The sequence below is a fragment of the Scomber scombrus genome, chromosome 6 (assembly GCF_963691925.1).
Source record: "Scomber scombrus chromosome 6, fScoSco1.1, whole genome shotgun sequence".
Taxonomy (NCBI): Eukaryota; Metazoa; Chordata; class Actinopteri; order Scombriformes; family Scombridae; genus Scomber; species Scomber scombrus.
In genome coordinates, this window is record NC_084975.1 from 23,174,981 (window position 1) to 23,180,980 (window position 6,000).

Here is a 6,000-nt window from a genome sequence, read left to right on the forward strand (position 1 = left end):
GTCTGGTGAAATGGAGGTGTGAGAGAGAGAGAGAGAGAGAGAGAGAGAGAGAGAGAGAGAGAGAGAGAGAGAGAGAGAGAGAGAGAGAGAGAGAGAGAGAGAGAGAGAGAGAGAGAAGGAAGGGGAGATCGACATAAAGAGAGACACTTGGCGCCAAGAGTAGACTAAGAGAGAAGGAAACTATAGCTGGGCGCCACTTATCAGCCTTTCTCACATATTCACACCTCAAAGCAGCAGCTTTCAAATTTTTTTCCAGTGGTGGAGAATAAATTAGTATACAGTATTTATTTAAGCAGGATTCAATACTGACTTTGAATCCACCACATTTCAGAGGAATATATTGTCATTTTTTACTTGACTAGATCTGTCAGCTTGTGTTGAGTAACACAAGCTGACAGATCTAGTCAAGTAAAATAGACACTATGACTACTATGCAGATTAAGATCTTACATTCAAAACACATGATTATCATGCATTATTAAAAGATTAAACTACAGTATACAGCAGTATTCCAGGTGATTAAAATGATCTCCACTTTGACATTTAAGTACTGTTTACAGTATACATCAGTAATATTTGCAGCTGGATATTGCACCTAAATACTTACTGTCCATAGCATCAAAAATGAAGAACAGTCAAATATTCCTACAATTACTTTTTCAGTTTCTTTTTAAGGAAAATGTGTTACCCCATTAATTGATATATGAACCCCCTTATTCTTATTATGTTTCATTAGTCTCTAAAGATTACTGGTTTCTCTTATTGTACTTGTAGCTAATGATGTTTGCCCAAATGTATTTAGTTTTGTTTTCTTTTGTGTTTCATTGCTTTAACTGCACTAAGTGATTTTGTGTGTCATTATGTTTTGTATATATTGAAAAAGTTAGTAAAGAAAACTTTATTTACAAAATAGAATGATAAACTGTACAGAAAACTGCCACTGGATGTTTGGTCATTTTTATATTCTCATACACTTATTCTTTAATTATATATTTGTTAGAGAAAAATATATGTTGCGTTGCTTGCTAAGGTGGAGTAGCTGAGGAAGATTCAGTGGTTTAGTGGTTGGTTGCATGCCGACAGTGATGCTAACATGCTGGTTAGGATACCAGATTGTTTGAAGCTGAGGACATTGATCTAGTCGGTTTTGTTGCTTGTTGCAATGAGAAAGATTGTTTGGCAGGTTAAGCCGCAGGCTGCCAGTGATGGTAACATGCTAGTTAGTTCAACATGAATACAGAAATTTAAATTGTGACTAATGCTGTGGTACTGTATGACTACTGTATGAAAACTGGTGTTAAATCTTTAATCTTCCATTGTAAGATATTCATGACTAAATTAGTAACACACAAAGATGAAGTATTTAAAAGAAAAAACATCCCTGCATCCCTCTCGACTCTGCTTTATGAGGACTGTGTGGGTGTGTTTTGGTCTAATTTGACTGACAGTGGTGTGTCCATGGCAACAAAAGCAAGCAATTGAACATGTGTCTTCATCAGACATATTTTTTTCTTATATTGTCTGATACGTGGACTTTAAACTAGTAAGAAGAGCACGGACAAAGCACGAATACAGAAGGTGGAAAATCGTAATTTTTTGGAAGAAAACTGGGACATGGTTCCTTATAATAAGAAGCTGATTGAGAAAATATGTTATCAGGGCCTCTGTAAAGGGTCTGAGTGCTTCCACCACTCTCTGACTGCAGTACCAGCTGTAGTTAACATCTTTGGATGATCACACCTGTGGGCTGTGCCTGAGGTGCTAATTATCTCTCATTGTGCCCATAAATACCTCATCATCACTCCATAATCTTTTGTACCAAATCACGGCCATAATATTGTAGTATCAGTGTTTCCCACGAGCTATAATGAGCTATCTTTTGATGTGTGTATGTGTTGGGTGTACTGTATGTCCCTATGTGTGTTTGTGAGTGTGTGTGCCTGCATGGTGCTTGAGTGGGAGTTCATGTCTGATCTGATTGATGGAGCTTGTAGTAGAGGCAGAGCTCCCCTGATTGCAGCTATAGGCAGCACTAGGCTTCTCATTAACCTATGATAATGCACCTGTCACCCCGATACGAAAACCTTGCAGCACATTTGTTGCGGATGGCTGTTCTCGCTTCTTCTTCTCGCTTCTTTTTTTTTTGCCTCCCTTCTCCATCTATCTCCTTCTGTCACTCTTTTCTCTCCCAATTGCTTCTGCGCTCATGTACATTAACACACAAACACACACAAAAGTAATTTCTGCCGTTTGGAGAGTCTTGCTGGCTCTGTGCCAAAGCTGACCACAGCAGATGGACGGTAACGCATGTGTGTTTTCTTCCTCTCCACCATCCGCCACTCCCCACTCCAATGAATGCAACAGCAGCTACAGTATTTAATAGGATCTGTGCTCAGCAACCCACTGGGACCAGAGTTGATACTGGATCAACTGTTCCAGCTCTCATGGCTGCATTTGTGTATTGACTACAAATTTGGCGGCCTCTCCAAAATGGCTAACAGTATGTGCTATCACACAACATAAGCCGTCTGAGTTTACTCATTTACTGGCTGACAGAAATGCGAGATATCTCCCTCTGGTCAGCGGTTCATTTCACCCCACAATAAGAAGCTTTCATTCATCTTGAACACCAGTAGTCAGTGTACTAATATAATGTCTTTCTCTAAGTAATTTTCTCCTTAACGGTAAGACTCCAGTGCCTCGTCCAGATGTCTTCTTTATTCCAATAGAACGTTCCAGTCAGTTTCCCTGCTTTCCAGAGGCCCTGTGTGTGATTTATTTATCCTATCTGCGCATTCAGTACCAGGAACACACCCTGAGAGCTCACAGGACTATGGGAACGCTGCCTCGAGCTGCTGGAGAGTGTCGAGAAAGGGAGAGGACTTCAGAGGACGGATAGTAAATCAGACTGGACCTAAAGATGTGTGTCAAAACTGTTGCATATAATGTTGAGGGAGAGGCTCGGAGTCAACAGCAATTTTGAGGGTGTTTAGATTTGGGGTTTATGTAGGGAGGGGGGTGAGGCCTCAGTTGCTCCCATTAGTCACTCTGTCAGATGTTAGAAAGATCGAGGATGCTGTGCTGGTCCCATTTGATGCCGAGCAGCCTTTGGAATTCAGATTTCCCATTATTGGCAGGACTTGATCATGATTAAAGAATGAGCATGTGTGGTGTTGGGATTGTCTCTGGCATGACTCTTCGCTTCCAACCTCTAATCTTCTCTGTTTCATCTTATGCCATACAAATGTCTCTGAGGACAATCAAATATTACTGTTTTGATGTCTCGGGACAATAGCGGGAGTTTGTTTGCGTTGGATACCAGCTGCTCTCGTTAAGGAAGGGCAGATAAAAAAGAGGAACACCCCCCCCCCATAGGGTCAGACCTTCCTGTTTAACAACCGGCCAGCTTCCTGTTGAGGCCCAATCAAGTGACACATGTGCTCAACAGACCACTGACACTTCTTTGTCCCTGACAGCTCATCCTCGACTTTCAGGAGGAAAACCTTCATAAATGCAAACATCCTGCCACCCTTTTGCTTTTCAGCTGAAAAAAAGCAAGCCCAAGTAGTGTGGTGTCAACAAATCTGGAAAAAAATCAAGGCAAGAAGAGAAATTAGTGTTACAATGTTCAAGTAACCAAAAAAAGTGTCAGTGAGTCACAGTGAGTAGTGTTTGGAAGTAATTTGCCTGTATTTATCTAGTAAGCTGTCATTTGGAAAAGACAGGCTTTCAGCATGAGTGCCCATTTATTTCCACTGCTTGTTGAGGGAGGCTGAAATGGTTGAAAACAAGCCTCTCCTGATGTTATGAGGGTAGAGTGGATATCTTTAACATGGCAGCCTGCTGTGCTGTACACGTGAGGACTGTGAAGGCTACTGGACATAGTAGAGAGAGCAGCTTGTGTTAGCCAATTTCTCAAAGAGTTAAAATCAGGCCCCTTTAATAAAAAGAGAGGGAAAAAATGTTATGGAAAATTTATGCATCAGTATAATCAAAATTAGAGGAAGGAGGTGGGAAGCAGAGCGGATGGCCTTCAGTGAAATATTCCTCGGATGCTGATTAGAGAAGCCATGTTAATGAGATTCATTGACAGTCTATTACGGAGAACAGCATGCCCCCTGCTGTGTCTGTCTGCACTATCCCTTTCTCTCAGACCCTGTCCTCGTCTCATATTTTGCCGTTTCTCTATATTCCTCTGTGTCCGCCTCTTCCTCACCCAGGGATCCACGTTTCCACTGCACAGAGACAGCAGGGGATCTGGCCTTTTCCACCAAACTCTGTAATGATCACAGTCGTGGGGTCGTACCTTTAACATCAAAGGCTGTGGCACAGACCTCCTGTTTCTCCTTCCTGAGGGGCTTTAAAGCAGGAGGAGCACGCATACAACCACACACACACACACACACACACACACAAAGTATCTTGGGATTTGGGTACGGGTGGCGCCACGTGACAGGCAGGCAGCTGGGCCATATTAAGAGGAGTAATGACAAACGGGCCACTGCTGTTGGTTTTTTACGCCTACAGTATAAGCAGTGCATCAAGCCTCTAAGGCACAATCACTCAACAGAGCACTCCAGTCTGTGTCTTAGGTATGTGTGTGTGTGTGTGTGTGTGTGTGTGTGTGTGTGTGTGTGTGTGTGTGTGTGTGTGTGTGTGTGTGTGTGTGTGTGTGTGTGTGTGTGTGTGTGTGTGTGTGTGTGTGTGTGTGTGTGTGTGTGTGCTGCCCACCAGCCAAATCCTGAAGAACCCATCTCTGGGCTCAGTGGAAAGCAGTGCAGGGAAAGTAGGGGGCCCAGATGTTTTAGCTCAATAAGCTTAAGGATGAGTTCATGAGGAGAACATCTGAGGTTTTTTTTTTTTTTTTAGCTCTGTTGACCCAAGAAAGAAACTCTTAATCCAGCCAGTTGGAGGACATATGTGTACATATCCTTTTCATAAGAAAGAAAGCTGGAGATGCAACTATTGTGCAAGTCCTTCTTCAGATAAATTGTGACCTAATTACTTTTTTTGGCGCAAGAGCTCTTAAAAACAACGATGGAAGAGTGAAACATTGGCCAGATGCAGAAACAGAAATAAATGTGTTGAAATGCCTGTGGGTGTGTATGTTAAAGAGGGAGTGGGTGATTGTGAGGGTGAGTGGGAGACATATGGAGGGGGGGCAATGAAGTTCTTTAGGAAATAGTTGAGACTGTGATTGTGGACAGCAGGAAGGGGGGCTGGAGGTGTTTGTAGCCAGACTTAAGTGGCTATTATGAAGCAGAACTGTGTCTGTGTGTGTAGGTGATCTTGTTTCAGTGCAGAAAAGCTAATAGCCTCCCCCAGGCCACACACTTCCTCAGCCATGTTAGTCGATCGGCTGCAATCTTAGTGTCGTGACAAACAGGGAGAGGTCAGTTTAGGTCGGATGGAGGGATGAATCCTGGGGTGCTGTGTTTGCACTCTGGTCACAACACAGTTTCCCCAGCAGTGGGAAAACAAAACAAAAAAACCTCCACGACCACAAGCAAATATCCAGAGGAAAGTCCCCCAGACGTCACTGTATACAGCTTCTGTCCACTTTGTGCTGCTGCAGACTCTACGGCCATATTTTCATCATTCTATAACATTTGATATGTATCATCATTTTTCATTAATTTATATTTATCTCTTCATGACAAATACAACAAAATAATTAATGTCTTATCAGTGTTTTTTCCAGGGTTTAAATCATATTGTCTCTACTTGAGAAAGTTATATTCATTAAATAGGACATGAGAGTCAAAAGCTGGTAACCAGTTATTTCATTGAACTTTTCTATGACTAACAACATACCTTACACTATTTGAACTATCCATGCAATACACCCCACATATATGGTGTTATACCATCAAAAAGAAGTCATGTTTTATCACAAAATATATAATATATAGCACACTATCCTATATTAAGTGCTCTGATCAACATTTTTTATGGTAATAATGGATCAAATGTCTACATATACAGTATGTAAAAGGGGAT